The sequence below is a fragment of the Miscanthus floridulus genome, chromosome 3 (genome assembly GCF_019320115.1).
Source record: "Miscanthus floridulus cultivar M001 chromosome 3, ASM1932011v1, whole genome shotgun sequence".
Taxonomy (NCBI): Eukaryota; Viridiplantae; Streptophyta; class Magnoliopsida; order Poales; family Poaceae; genus Miscanthus; species Miscanthus floridulus.
The window spans coordinates 139,231,940-139,248,552 of NC_089582.1; the positions used below are offsets into that span (position 1 = coordinate 139,231,940).

Sequence of the window (16,613 nt, forward strand, 5' to 3'; positions counted from 1 at the left end):
TCTGAACCAATCGCAGGTCGACAACGGCCAGCAGCGGCCAATGGGAGAGGAAGGGAGTCAGCGGGACGGGGCCCGCCTTGGCAGCAGCGGCCAATCCTGAAGCTAGGATTGCAGCAAGACGGGTCCTGCTTGACCATACCGACGACGACGGCCCTTGGTCAACGAAAACACCCACCGTCGATCTCCAGACAGAAACAGATAGAGTAACATATAGGAGCAGTTTCTCGCTGCACTAAAGAGTCTAAACAGGACACCAAATTTAAGCTACATCAGTTTGACCAGGGAGCCAAGCAAGGACACAGCCTTCCTATTGTCGATTTGGCGACGCTAATTGTTTCGAGGTGCATGCCCGTGGAACCACGACATAACCAGGGAACATGCACGAGGCCAACGAGAGGGCCACTAATAAACTAAAGAGTTTACATACTCATGCCCAGTTCAAGGGTCTATTAAAAGAAGTTGTTGCTGCCTGGGGGCCGATACAGGGGCCAAGCTAACAGACAGAGAATGACGGGTTAATTTCCGTTGCAGAGGATACCACGTCACCAAAAAAATAGGCAGAAGTCTTCTCTGGACGGCATGTGTTAGTGAGCCAGTCCAACCAAAAGCATGGGAGCCACTGAATGTACCTGCGGACAATAATGGATCTTTCTTAATTTGCAAAATCTATCGATTCTAGGGAAGAGTCAGGTTTGAAGTTAGGGGGCATGCCTTATCTAGCCGCTCTCCTGAGCGGTAGAAGGTTCCCCAGAGGAGCGGTCTTCAGGAGCCTGAGTCTTGTCAGACGCAGCGCTGTAAGAAGGCACACAGGAGATGCATGGGTTATAATCTCATCTTTTCCATATTTGTTGAGATGACTTTGCATCAGAGGCAAAGAATTAGTTCTTCTAAAGAGAGGTGTACAGCATTATCACATTGTTTAGCCTTGGTGTAACAATTGAATGGTGCCTTTGATTTTATATGTATGATAAAGTTCATTTAAAATAAGGAGGTACGATTTTTCCTAAATCATGAAGAAATGGCTAACAACAAGGAATAGTGAATCACATTTGAGCCATGAGATGTTCTGAAAGCTAGCAGTTGGCCTAGACTACAAGAGCATGATGACCGCATACCTTGCGCCTGCACCGTCTGGATCAGTAATGTCAGCACCAGTACCCTCTTTGAAAAGCCTACGGCGAGAGGAAGGATGGTTGCTGCTCTTGGATGGGCCACTGTGGATGAGGAGCAATCAAACACAGATGAACAGACATATGGTGAATGTGTTGGAGAGGCACAGAGCAAATATATTACCTTCTAGAATGTTTCTTTGACACCGGTGTTTCAAGGCCATCAAGCTTGGGCGGTGGAGTCTGCAGGAAGCAAGGATTGTGATCATCGCACACAAAAGCCTTGAAACAGCGCCACTAAATCTAGGTGTTAGAAGAAACATACGTTTAAAGGGCCTGGTGAAGACAGAGTGCCATCCAGTGTACCAGCAGACAACAGCTGATGTGTATCTACACCATCACTTATACCCGAGGAATCACCAGATTCAGCAGCACCAAGATGGCCATGGTCTTTGTTTCCAGCATTACCATGTGCAGCATTAGCCGGAACAGCAACAGGATGGCCATGTGCTGTCACCAAAGATGCAACATTGTAGGTCTTCTGGGCCCTGTAGTAGCTCTGACGGGTCATTGTAACTACGAAAGTGAATCTAAGAGAGACCAGCTTTGTTATATCAGGTGGATATGCATTAGCACTTGTAGATGTCCTCAGAAGCTGCTGGACAGGCTTCCGAATCATACGACGAGCAATGTCTCCAAAGCAAACCATCTCAGCTTCATCAGTGCCATCGAGGGCTATGAAACACACCTTGTACCTGTTGTCAGTTTGCATTCAGTATGTAGGTGTATCCTACTATGAGATTGGGAAGCAAGCAAACAGTGGAAGAAGCACTTACTTGAACTTGAACGATGTGTTTGAGCATGGAATGCATCTATATCCAGTACCATCTGGCACACAGGACTTGCTGCACTTGTTGCAAGATGGAAACCACCACGATGTGTTGGGAACAAGGCGTCCAATAGTGACAGTGCAGCGGTATCGATTTTCCTGTAATGTTGGGGAGAGGAATGTAAAATGGGTAGAAGGGAAAAGCGGCCATGGTAAAATCAGAATGAAATGAGGTTGCTTCTTATAGAGAATTCGTATGGGTTCATGTCGTTTAGCTGTTTCAGGTTCTTCTCATCAAGCTGTGCTGGTACATGGACTTGGATCTGCTGCTGCACTGGTGTTGCGACTGACCTTATCTCAAGCCTCTGGTTGTGGAAATTGGGTGGAGACGACACATTAGGTAAAGTTGGCAAAGCACCAAGTAAAGGAAGGGTCATGAGCTGTATTTGGGTAACAGAATGTACCTCGCATAGAACTATTGCGCCTCTGGAATCATTGGATTGAAATACCAACGGCATGCTGTATTACCACTTAGGTAGTAGCTGCCTGAATTTCATGGATATGATGTTCAGACTCTTGGGAATCAATAGAGGAGTGCATACTACTACTCAGCATGTACTGGACCACAGAAGGAATAGAACAGTGCTAATACCTTGGAAAGATTTCACCAGTCCTCCGACAAACAGGACAACGATTGGCTTGGCTTCATTGCTGTCATAGACACCCTCAGTAGAGAACGCAGTGGCTCTTTGGCCCCACAGAGTGATCTTTATCTCAGAATAGCTGAAATTGAGAGCACAATGGTTTAAGTAAGAGAATTAGGAATTGTGTAGTCGTGCCATGGAAAGGGTAGGCATGGAGAGCACAATGTGTCACCTAAGGTCCCTAAGAACAATGTGCCTGGAGAGCGTGGGCGTAGGTTTGTTAGGCAGATGCACAGTGTGGATGTCAGATACCTCCACCAGTGTTCCAATGGTATCTGCAACAATATTAGGGAAAGTACAGTTATATTAGACAAGATTGAATTCAAATCACAGAGTCTATATAGATATGAACTCACAAAGGAAAACTGAATTAAAATCATAGAGTTTATATAGGTATAACTCACCATGGAAGTTCCTAGTGTCACCAGAATGAGCAGCAAGGCCATCTATAGGAGTGATCTTGTACGCATATTTTGGGAAGTCAGGCATGCCACTTCTTGCAGCTGACATAGTGGTGTGTAGTGTGAACTCAACCATGTAGGGGCGTCAACAGGCCTATAGGCTGCCTTCGCATTGGAGACCCTAAATCTATCAATCACATAGATGCCCCCCTCATCTATGAGCGGGCTCTTTGCATGAACCTTAGGTCCAGGGATTTCACCATAGAGACTGTTGCCCTATAGTGGAAAAAAAGGAAACCAGCATAAATAAATGGAGAGATACATGGACTAGTAAAAAATGCTTGGGAGCCGACCTTCACCAATGATAGACTGACCAACCTGTTCATCAAGAAGCACAAGGTCCACGTGCTGTACCGGACCGTCATTGGTCGCACCGCAATACTCCCACTTGCGGTAGACACGGACACAAATGACCGCACGCCAGTCATTAGGGCGCAAGGAGGGCAGCATCGAAAAAGCCATCGTTCGAAGCTACAGAGAATCATTTTATCAGTAAACAGAAGCAGCATGTTATAATCTTGTAATGAAACTAAGGAAATATAAAAAACAAGCACAAAAACTGAGAACATCTAGGAATCCATTTTATAGGCTGTATGTAAACCGACAGTGCATAGAGTTCTGTGAACATTCAGTGATAAAACACCCGCAAAATAGGGAAAAACACACAGAAGAGTCTAAACACTAACACCATTATTAGATGGATGGTGCTTGCTGGTTATTTAGGTGGACTGTCCCCGTTGGACACACACTTCAGTGAAGCTGACTGTAAAAGCATGGTTACAGTCAATACAAAAGCTATCAGCAACATAGCAAAAGAATGGGAACTAAGATTCGTCCGCGGCTTGATACGCCGCGGAGAGTATTTCTTGGTAAACAATATTCTGTGTCTCATCTGTACAACCACCATCTGCACCTTCTATGAGTATCTTAAGGCCTCGCTTTGAAGTGACGCGCGAAACAGCAACATATAGCTGGCCATGACTGAAAACAGGACCTTTTAAGTATACGCCAACATGTTCTAAGGTTTGGCCTTGACTCTTGTTAATGGTCATGGCATAACAGACTTTGACTGGGAACTGGCATCTTTCCAAAGTAAATGGCAGTCTCATATTTTTAAGTGTTAGACAAATTCTTGGTATGTGTACTATGTCACCAATATGTGTGCCGGTCATTATCTTTGCTTCTATTAACATCTCACCTATATTTGTGACAATCAGTCTTGTGCCGTTACATAGACCACCTGCTTGATCAAGGTTTCTAAGCATCATTATTGGCACACCTTTTTTAAGACAGAGGCGGTGATGTGGGAAATTGTTTCCGTTTATTGAATTTAGAAATTCAGTAGGATACAACAGATTAAAAGAGTCATGGGTATCTGGGGATTTAGCAATTCTATCACAGCTTAGGTACTCCTTCTCTTCCCCAGGTATCAGGGACACCACGTATGAGTTAATAGTATCTACAGCTTCGTTTGTTGGGGTCAAGATGGCCCGCGCCTGGAGGTAGTATGCATCATCATACTTGGCACCTAGATCTGGGTAGATGGAACTAACCATAAAGGCGACCTTATCTTCTTGTGGCATGAGCAGCAGCTCACGCGGAATTTTAATTCGTGTTCCTTGGGTCTCACTACTGGTGCCTAAACTCTCAATCTTGCCCTCACCAATATCTAGCACCCATTTGCTAAACTCAGCAATCTGTTTCTACGACTCGCTGTCTAGGTCTTGTCTATTGAGCCTCATATTTGTAGTAAGTGACAAAATCTTAACATGTTTCCATAGAGAAGAGTTTACTATCGCAGCATTGACAATCTGGGGTCTATCACCACCTGGAACCACAGGCAGAATTTGGCGAAGATCACCACCTAGAACAACAATCTTGCCACCGAAAACTAAATTCGCAGCACCTTTTGTGCGGTGTGACAAGATGTCTCTAAATGTTCTATCTAGAGCTTCAAATGCATGCCTATGTGTCATTAGAGCCTCATCCCAAATGATAAGAGATGCAGATTTAATCAACTCGCACAACTTAGAGCCACGTTTTATATCACAGACCGAAGCTTCATCTAGATCACATGGCAGCTTGAATCGTGAATGAGCAGTCCTACCCGCAGGCAACAACAATGAAGCGACTCCGGATGAAGCAACAGATAGGACAATCTTTTGTTGAGATCGCATATAAGCAACTATGGATTGCCACAGAAAAGTTTTTCCAGTCCCCCTGTAGCCAGATACAAAGAAAAACCCTGGTTCATTATGTAAAGCAGCTTTGGTGATTACAGTAAATGCATTAAGCTGTTCTGTGTTTAGCTTGCCAACCAAATTTTCAGCGTCACACATTACCAGATGACTATCATATGACAGGGCCTCTTCGATGAGTCTATTACCAGGAATATCTTCAAAGTTTTTAGTTTTCTCAGGCAAAGCATGTTCCCACATTTTAGCCCCGTTTCTCTGGAAAAGAGCATGAATATCATCAAGCAGATAGTTTCTAAGGTCCTCATCACACACATGGAATTCAGGATTACCCATATTGTCTCGAAGACGGTACTGTATATCGTCAGCTAGGACTCTCCAAACTTTTTCAAAGAAGGCACATTCATCCTTGACCTCACAAAACAACTGTCGATGCGGGACCCATAAGGTTCCCCACGGAGAAGAGAAAAGAAGACCTAGTCCAACTAGGATTTCCTACATGTAATCCTATTAGGACTAGTTACACGTAATCCTACTAGGATCTCTACTTTGTAACCGACTAGGACTCCCGCCTCTCCTGAACTATATAAAGGAGGGCAGGGGTCCCTAGATCAGGGAACACACACATAGACAACAATTGTACGACACAACCCTTGACAATCAATCCAACGCAAAGGCTAAGGCCGACTGGACGTAAGGTTATTACTCGATCTACGATCGAGGGCCTGAACCAGAATAAATCGACTGTGTCTTGCGTTAACCATCGAGTTCGGCATACGCCGAAGCCCGAACATACTGCCCCGGGTACCCCCGTGGCAGGCTATCGGTGGTAAAACATCGACAGCTGGCGCGCCAGGTAGGGGACTTCGGCGACTTGCATCCGAGAGCTCGATGGACCTCGACAACATAATCTTCCCGACGGGATCAACTTTCATCTTCGGCTCATGGATCTGCGAGGCAGATAACAACGGCAGACTTCAAAGCCATCTCCTCAAAGATTCAGATCATCTGGAAAAAGTTCCTATTTCAACAACTGCAACGGATCAGCTCACCAGAAGATTCGCGCAACTCATAGTATCCGATTCAAATCAGATTTCACGACCACTCGTATCCGATTCGAATTCAAGCTCCAAGGCGAAGTCTTATCCGAGTGCTTTCTGGAAGCCGAGTTCTCTTTCGGAAAGATTCCAGAGCACAACCCGAAACAACTCGGATTACCCCCAGAGTTATCACAAGAAGTCGAATTCTTTTCCATTTGGGCTCGACAACATGGCGAAATCCTATCAGGGGCAGGTCGAAAGATCTTTCAATCCTAGATTCGGGATACCACTAACAGGAGCTCAGGAGGGTCTCGTGCTAACAATAACATCGCAGGACTGTATCATCCACTGGCCGGGTTCCGTCCCTGAGGATAGTGGAACCCAACTAGTCGGCACATCAGCAACAGCTATTCTACCTTACCAGGAAGGAGACTCGATCTACGACACCGAGGCATCTACTAAAGTTATCAGTAACTCCAACAGAATGAAAACTAATGTCAATAACAGAACTGCTCATACGCGAGAAGTACTCATGGTTCGACGACCGCGGTCACCATTAAATCTCCCGGAAGCACCTGATGTCAGATCATCAGATGAATCAGAATCCAACATATCACCGTTTGCCCAAGGCTACGACGGAGAAACAGACAGTCAGAGACAAGCTAGAGAAAGAAAAAACAAGTTGAAGCAAGGGCGTCAACACCGTGCTAGGCAGCGTAAGGAAGCTTGGATCAGATACGAGTCAGAGTTGGCTGAGTACGACAAAAGAAAATCACAACGAGAAGTCGAGGGAAGACGCACGGCGAATACACCCTACGATAAGATTCGAGAGGCATTAGAAGAACTCGGAAAAACTTCACACCCCAGTGAAAAGTATGAACAGCTCCAGGACTTGCTCCGATCAACAATCCCGAAAGCACATGAAGAGAGAGCTCGATCAAGACTACCCGCAAGATCAACAACCCACAGACAAGAAGAACAAAATCAAAGGAAATCTGCTTTCGAAAGACTTGGGCCAAGTGGAAGCCATAATGAAGGAAGTAGGAAGGAACATAATCAGGGCCACCGATTTGAACAACCCAGGAAGACTAGAAGTAGGATACCTACCCAAACAATCTCGCAAGATTATTCCCGTCAGAACGACAGCTGGCCAGAAGAAGGTGCCGAATCCGAATTCAAAGAAACCAAGACGCACGACAGGTTCCCCTGTTTCACGAACAGGCTTGCATTAGTACGATTACCTCACAAATTCAAACCGTCTAACCACTCCAAGTATGATGGCAAAACCGAACCAAGGCAATGGCTCAGAATATATTCACAATCAATTGAACTAGCCGGAGGAGATGACGATATTAAAACCCTTTTCTTTCCCATGGCACTGGAAGCCATGCCTCTCCAATGGTTCGACAAACTGAACCCAGGATCTATCAGAAATTGGGAGGATTTGCAAAGAGCTTTTTGCGAGAATTTTGCAGGAATCATTACACATCCAATCACCCATGCAGAATTAAAAGGACTCAAGCAAAAGGGAGGTGAAAGTCTCAGAAACTACTATCGACGATTCGGCGAACTACGAGCTCAAGTGCATGACATAACCGAACGAGAAGTAATTGAAGCTTTCTCTCACGGAATCATGGCTAGGTGGCAATTTCAAGATTTCTGCAAAGAAAATCCGAGAAACAATGAAGAATTCAGACGAATAGTAGAAAAGATGATTACTGCAGAAGAAAAAACACGGGAAAGGTTCCCAGACAGAAACAACCAGGACAACTCGGACAAGCAAAATCATCGGAGTAGCAGACATCACGAAAGAAAACGTAGACCAGACAATACTGTGGCAATGGCCGACAAATCAAAGAAGTTTCCCAAACCCAGAAGATATGATGACATTGAAAGCATACGTTGCCCATTACACCCTGGCGGGAGGCACACCATCGGAAATTGCTACACTTTCAACGATCGATACAAAAGAAAAGATAGTAAGGAAAACGCCAAAGAGGACAATCAGAAAAAAGAAGAAGACAACCACGAGGACAAAGGATTCCAAAAACCTAGGGGAACGGTAGCAGTGATCTTCTCGGGGGCTCCGGATTGCAGAAGCAAACATCAAGAAAAACTAGCACTACGGACCATTATGACAGCAGAGCCGGCTACACCAAGATACCTCAATTGGTCACAGTATCCTATCCAATTCACCAGAGAAGACCAATGGACTAGCGTGGGAAACGCGGGCCATTATCCATTGGTTTTGGATCCAACTATAGCTGGTATGACCGTCACCAAAGTACTAATCGATGGAGGAGCTGGGCTTAACATCATCTTTTCAGAAACCCTAAGGAAAATGGGACTACAACTCGCCGGGATGATTACACCAACAAGCACGCCTTTTTACGGAATAGTACCCGGCAAAGCAGCCATGCCACTCGGACAAATTACTTTACCTGTTACCTTTGGAACTCCTTCAAACTACCGAACAGAGTTTATCAAATTCGAAGTCGCCGACTTCGACTCATCATATCATGCAATCCTAGGACGACCGGCGCTAGCCAAATTCATGGCAATACCACATTATCCGTACCTACTGCTTAAAATGCCAGGACCCCACGGTATCCTTTCTCTTCGAAGCGATTTAAAGCGCGCTTTTGACTGCGACGTTCAGGCGATCCAAATTGCAGCCAAAGCACAAGCTGACAATGGAAGAAAAGAAATAGCCACAATAGCGGCGGAAACAAGCCAGGAAGAATTAGAAATACCAGCTAAAAAACCCAGTATCATTGCACCACCAAAAGAAGCCGACGTCAAGCAAATCGACTTAGGCACAGGCGACACCTCCAAGACAGCGACTATCAGCGCTCACCTCTCGGCAAAATAGGAACTCGCGCTCACCAACTTTCTTCGGGACAACAAGGATATCTTCGCTTGGAAGCCAGCCGACATGCCAGGGGTCCCAAGAGAGTTGGCTGAGCACAGAATTGATGTTAACAAAAGCTCCAAACCTGTAAAACAACGGCTACGACGATTCTCACCCGACAAGAAGGCAGCAATTAAAAAGGAAATAACAAAACTGATGGCAGCCGGATTCATCAAGGAGATCCTACATCCAGACTGGCTAGCGAACCCGGTCCTTGTTCAGAAGAAAAACACAGACGAGTGGCGCATGTGCGTCGATTACACAGATCTCAACAAACATTGCCCAAAAGATCCGTTCGGGCTACCACGCATTGACCAGATAGTTGACTCGACAGCAGGATCTGCATTATTATCTTTTCTCGATTGCTATTCAGGGTATCACCAGATCGCACTAAAAGAAGAAGACCAGAGCAAGACATCTTTCATCACCCCGTTTGGTGCCTACTGCTACAAGACCATGTCATTTGGACTAAAAAACGCTGGCGCCACGTACCAAAGAGCTATCCAGACTTGCCTTGGGAATCAAATCGGTGAAAATGTGGAGGCATACGTGGACGACGTGGTGGTGAAAACAAAAGACCCAGACACCCTAATTGAAGATTTACAGCAAACGTTCGAAAACTTGAAGAAATGGAGATGGAAATTGAATCCAAACAAATGTGTATTTGGAGTTCCCTCAGGGCAACTACTCGGATTTTTGGTCAGTCAGCGCGGGATTGAAGCCAGCACCAAACAAATTCGAGCCATAACAGAAATGGGCCCACCTAGAAGTGTCAAAGATGTGCAGAAACTAACAGGATGTATGGCGGCCCTCAACCGTTTCATATCAAGACTCGGCGAAAAGGGGTTACCTTTCTTTAAACTACTAAAGAAGACAGACAAGTTCGAGTGGACAACAGAAGCCGACGAAGCTTTCAAAAAACTTAAAGAATACCTCACTTCATCGCCTATCCTGACACCCCCAAAGAAAGACGAAGATATGATGCTATATATTGCGGCAACTCCCACAGTAATCAGCACAGCAATAATCATAGAAAGAGAAGAAGAAGGGCGTGCGTATAAAGTACAACGTCCAGTATACTACATCAGCGAAGTACTGTCAGAATCCAAAATCCGGTACCCACATGTACAAAAACTACTCTACGCTTTACTCATTACCTCTCGGAAACTTCGCCATTATTTCGAAAGCCACAAGATTACTGTAGTGACAGATTTTCCACTCGGAGACATCCTACACAACAAAGACGCCACAGGGCGCATATCCAAGTGGGCAGTTGAAATTGGAGCTCTGGACATCAATTTCACCCCACGAAAAGCAATCAAATCTCAAGCCCTCGCCGATTTCGTGGCCGAATGGACAGAGATCCAACAGCCCTTATCAGATACAATCCTCGACCATTGGAAGATGTACTTTGATGGATCACTCAAACTAGGCGGGGCCGGAGCAGGCGTTCTCCTCATTTCTCCAGAAGGAAAACAACTCAAGTACGTCCTTCAGATATTATGGCAAGCTACAAATAACGAAGCAGAATATGAAGCCCTCATCCACGGGCTACGAGTCGCGATTACCCTCGGAATAAAAAGATTACTCGTATACGGCGACTCAGCAGTGGTCATCAACCAAGTCAACAAAGATTGGGACTGCACCAAAGAAAACATGGGTGCTTATTGTGCCGAGATACGGAAACTTGAAAAACACTTCCAAGGATTAGAAATTTTACACGTTCTACGCGATTCCAACATTGCAGCAGATGTCCTTGCCAAACTTGGATCAGACAGAGCAAAGGTTCCACCTGGCGTATTCATAGAAGAACTATCAGTTCCCTCTATCAAACAACCCGGTGAAACAACACAAGAAATCCAGGCTAAAGGCGTTCAGATCCTGATAATCAACACTTCATGGACCCAAGTTTTCATTGACTATATCAAAGAAAACAAATTACCAGCAAATAAGGCAGAAGCCACCCAAGTTGTTCGCAGAAGCAAGAACTACGTTCTAGTAGGAGATAAACTTTACAGAAGAGCAGCATCATCAGGAGTACTCCTAAAATGTGTCTCATTTGAAGAGGGTAAAGAGATCCTAGACGAAATACATTCAGGTTGCTGTGGAAATCATGCCGCTTCAAGGACACTGGTTGGCAAAGCATTCCGTACCGGATTCTACTGGCCAACCGCTTTGAAAGACGCAGAAGAGCTTGTCAGAAAATGCAAAGGTTGCCAAATGTTTGCAAGACAAGCCCATGTACCAGCTCACAATCTTATCTGCATTCCACCCGCTTGGCCTTTTTCCTGCTGGGGGCTAGACCAAGTAGGACCCCTGAAAAAAGCAAAAGGCGGCTTCGAGTACATCTTTGTGGCAATTGACAAGTTTACCAAGTGGATTGAATACAAACCACTCGCGAAATACAGCGCAACCAAAGCAGTCGAGTTCATCCAAGACATTATGCACCGCTTCGGCATGCCAAATCGAATCATCACAGACCTAGGCTCACCCTTCACAGCTACAGAATTCAAAAGCTGGGCTCAAGACTGTGGTTTCAGTATAGACTACGCGTCCGTTGCACATCCAGAAGCCAACGGACAAGTAGAAAGAGCTAATGGACTCATACTAGCCGGATTAAAACCAAGGTTATACGAAGAACTAGTGGACTATGGGTCCAAATGGATTGAAGAACTACCGAAAGTAGTGTGGGGGCTACGAACTCAAATAAGCAGAGCAACAGGCCACTCACCTTTCTTCCTAGTTTACGGGTCAGAGGCCGTACTACCCGCCGACTTGATCTGGACATCCCCGAAAATAGAACAATATGATGAAGGAGAAGCAGAACACACAAGAAGATTAGAACTCGACAGCTCAGAAGAAGTCAGAATAAACGCTACCCTCCAAACAGCTAGATACCTACAAGGTTTAAGACGGCACTACAACAAGAATACCCAATCTCGATCACTACAAGGTGGAGACTTAGTGCTAAGAAGGATACAAAAGACTGATGGACGACATAAGCTACTCAATCCTTGGGAAGGCCCGTTCATTGTCACAAAAGTCACTGGACCCGGCACATACAAGTTAATGACCGAAGATGGAAAAGAAGTCAGCAATACATGGCACATCAGCCAGCTAAGAAGATTCCATGCGTAAAAACAACTCAGGAAAAACAGACATGCAAGCCGCAAGGGACCTACGTTCACAACCAACGAAAGACAATACTCTTCAAAAACATATGTATTAGTTTATACTCATGATCAATAAAGATAATATTCATCCACAGCATGCCGTGTCATGACTTCCAACGAGTTGTTTTCACGAAACAAAAAGCAAAATGGCTGAAAACATGCCTGAGCATTCCGGCCGAGAGCAAAATAGCTGAAAAGATGCTTGAGCCCGCCGATGAGGGTAGCTAAAAGCTAACACCCGAAACAAAAAGCAAAATGGCTGAAAACATGCCTGAGCATTCCGGCCGAGAGCAAAATAGCTGAAAAGATGCTTGAGCCCGCCGATGAGGGTAGCTAAAAGCTAACACCCGAAACAAAAAGCAAAATGGCTGAAAACATGCCTGAGCATTCCGGCCGAGAGCAAAATAGCTGAAAAGATGCTTGAGCCCGCCGATGAGGGTAGCTAAAAGCTAACACCCGAAACAAAAAGCAAAATGGCTGAAAACATGCCTGAGCGTCCCGGCCGAGAGCAAAATAGCTGAAAAGATGCTTGAGCCCGCCGATGAGGGTAGCTAAAAGCTAACACCCGAAACAAAAAGCAAAATGGCTGAAAACATGCCTGAGCATTCCGGCCGAGAGCAAAATAGCTGAAAAGATGCTTGAGCCCGCCGATGAGGGTAGCTAAAAGCTAACACCCGAAACAAAAAGCAAAATGACTGAAAACATGCCTGAGCGTCCCGGCCGGGTGCAAAATAGCTGAAAAGATGCTTGAGCCCGCCGATGAGGGTAGCTAAAAGCTAACAACCGAAACAAGTCGGCCGAAATTTAACTTCAAAAGACCCTCCAGCACTTCGTTCCGAAAAGCAAGAGGCTCGGGGGCTACGTCCAGATAGGAAAAGAACAAGTGCCACTCAAGAAAGCACTCGGATGCCGAAGTTTATCAAGGCAGCATTCTATACCGAGTCATTTCACATAGCGCAGGCGAAAGGTTGTTAATGCAAAGCACTCGACGGATCACAAGGGAGAAAGAAAAGAAAAGTACTCGACAAGTCGAGAGGCTTCGTCAGAATAACGCGCAGAGTTATTTTACGGAGCAGAGACAGGAACAGGACAAAGTACTCAGCAAGTCAAATAACTTCAACCGCACCCAGGCAAAGAATACATCAACAAAATAAAGAATCTTCATTTAAAAAGGAGTACAATATTACAAGAGAACGCTCAATTGAGTCAGGCATTGTCATCAGAAAAAGAAATATCAATACTTAGACTATCTACAACTCTACTGGCTAGATCTTCGACCTCAGGCTCCATCTTTTCAACGGCGTCGAGATATTCTTGGCTTTCAGCTTCTTCCGCTATCTTGGAGAGGGGCGCCTCTGGAGCAAGGACCCGGACCTGGGCCAGCACATTCTTGGTACAAACTTGGGCACACCTCTTCGCGAACTCTTGGAAACGAGTCGGAATCCGGGGAATGAACTGCGCCCAAGATTGCCCGTCATCCGCCGGAGTCCGAAGGACATCGGCTACTGAACGAAAAGATTTCCACAAAGCATTCCAATTCTCAGTAGCCGTCGCCAGCTTCCCGGACAAGTTTTCAATAGTTTTTTGGGCCTGCACAAGATCTCTGTCAGCTCCGCGCCTAATCAACCTAGCAAGGGCAAGTTCTTCCTCAGCATGAGTTATTACCTCCTCAGCTTTATTGTGACTAGAACGGACAAGAGCTTTCATTTCTTCAATACCCTCCGAGAGCTTCTGCTTCTCAACTCGGAGAGCTAGGCAAGACACCCAAGAACAAGTCAGCAGGAAAACAAGTCAAAATACAAGAAGAAACAGGCAGAACCCACGGCACCTTTGCATTCATTCTTCGCAGACTCCACTGCAGCATCTCTCTGCTTCTCCGTCTCCACTACCCGGGCGTGAAGGGTTTTCTCCTCTTTCTGATGCACTTGACGCTCCGTCTCCAACTCAGCCCGGAGGAGGTCAAGATCGGCTTTCAGAGCGTCCACCTCCGAAGACAGCTTCCTCTCATTCTCAGATGAGAAGAAGAAGCCAGAATGATCGCGAGAGAAAGACTGAGCAAAAAAGAGGCAAAGAGAGACAAGACGTAAGGGTAAAAGAGAAACAAACACGCAAAAAGAAATAGCAATAAAACCTACCTGAAGTTTCTCACCAAAAGAAGACGCAAGGGTCGACAAGCTCCCCCAGGCTGCGGTCAGCTCCGATAACCGATGAGTGGCATCAAACTGTTGCACCACGTCACCAGAAATCGAAGGGCCGCCGGAAGCAAGAGAAGGGGAAAAAGAAGCCGGCTGGGGTGAAGCAGGAGCGACCAGAGCAACCTCCAGGGAAGCCGGAGCTAAACCCCCAGAAGAACCCGGCGCGACGGCCACAGTTACCTCCGGAGCGACCAAATCCGCGACTCCGCCAGGTAGCTCTGAAGCCTCCAGGGAAGCCGGAGCTAAACCCCCAGAAGAACCCGGCGCGACGGCCACAGTTACCTCCGGAGCGACCAAATCCGCGACTCCGCCAGGTAGCTCTGAAGCCCCCGCCGCGACTTCATCAACAGAATGTTGCGAGTCTCGAAGCTCAGAACTCGTTGGCATGACGGGAGGCGGAGAAGAAGTCGATGAAGAAATTAGAGAAGACGAAGCACTGAAAAGTGATAAAAGGAAACACCAATAAGAACCAGAGGGAGGAAGATAAAAGCCAAAAAGATGAAGCAAGAATCTACTCACCCGACTACTTTTTTCTTTGCGAAGCCAAGAGAAGGCCTCGCAGGGGGAACCACGACGGCGAAGACGTCCCCGCCGCCCAGCGACGGGAGCGGGACAGCCGACAGCGGAGCCGCGGAAGAAGTCGGGGCTGGAGCGGTGGAAGAAATCCACACCGAAGGAGCAGTACAGCTCGGGGCAGAAGCAACCAAAGAACTCGACCCCGGAGCTTCGGAAGAGGTCGGCGCGAGAGCCTCGGAAGAACTCACGCCTGACCTCCGATTACTTCAAAAAGTTCAAGACTAAAATTAAAAACAAAGAGGAAAAATTCAAGCCGACAAGAATATGAAAAACGACTCACCGCCGCATGATGAGAGGAACTTCATCATCCTCTTCTTCCTCAGCCAGCGAAACCAGAGCACCCGCTGAAAAAGAGATGAAAAGTACTCGGTTCAAGAGAGAAACATGAAAATAAAAGAACAAGGAATACTAAATGTGCTCACCTAAGAGCATGCTAGCAACAACTGGAGTACCTGAGGGAGTACTTGGTTTGCGAGGCTTCTTGGAGACAGGCAAGCCAGATGAGGACCCGTCCATTCGCCCCCTCTTCGGGACACTGCGAGGACCGCGAGGGACTAGACGAGGAACATACTCTTCATATACATCATCAAATCTGAAAGAGACCCCAGGAAGGGCTGTAAAAGTTTGAGACTTACTAATTGCAGAAGTACCGGCTGAACGATCCCCAGCCTCCGCCACAGCAGGGAGAACATCAAGGGGGATCGGATCAACAAAGTTCCGCCCAAGCACCTACGAAAAAAGACAAAACACCAAGACAAGGAAAAACTAAGCAAGAACGGACGCAGAAAGAGTACTTAAAGAACTCAAATAAAAAGAAAAAGGAGAATAGGCAACTCACAGCCGGGGGCGGGTTGTTGGCCGAGTACTCAGGGACGGCAGGAGGAATGACGCTCACTCCTTTCAACATCTTCTGAAGGCGCTCGAGTACCTCCTCACCGGTCAGCTCAAGAGCTAGGACCATGCGCGAAGGATCCTCGGCCCCAGAATACTCAAAGCTGAGATGTTCTCACTCTTTCAAGGGCTGAACCCGGCGACGAAGGAAACTTGAAACAATACCAAAGCCGGTCAAACCTTGCTGTTTCAGCATGCTAATTCTATCAAGGAGTGGCTGGATCGCTTGAATCTCAGCAGGTGACTCAAGCTTCTTGTCCCATCGGTCATTAACCACGGGACCAGATCCGGAGTGAACGACAAGAGAAGGGATCAAATTGGCGGCGTAAAACCACTCGGCACGCCAATCTTTGACAGAATCGACCAAGTCGTAATCAAAAAACTTGATTTTAAGACCCTGGCGAAACTGAATCCCGCAACCGCCGAGGGCACTGGTTTCCTCACGGCGGGGTTGAGGTTTCAGGCGAAAGAAAAAGCGAAAAAGAGAGAGAGAAGGAGGGATCCCAAGGAAGGCTTCACAAAGATGAAC

The 16,613-nt window shown here is 46.4% G+C and overlaps 1 long non-coding RNA gene across 1 annotated transcript; it reads right to left on the reverse strand.

The window, feature by feature from the left end:
- Positions 1-15,472: 15,472 nt before the first annotated feature.
- On the reverse strand, positions 15,473-15,941 carry LOC136547182 (uncharacterized). The gene is made up of 3 exons (XR_010781502.1): positions 15,829-15,941; positions 15,646-15,747; positions 15,473-15,537 (listed from the first exon to the last, which is right to left on the reverse strand). It is a non-coding gene; the product is annotated as an uncharacterized lncRNA (long non-coding RNA).
- Between the last annotated feature and the right edge of the window lie 672 nt (positions 15,942-16,613).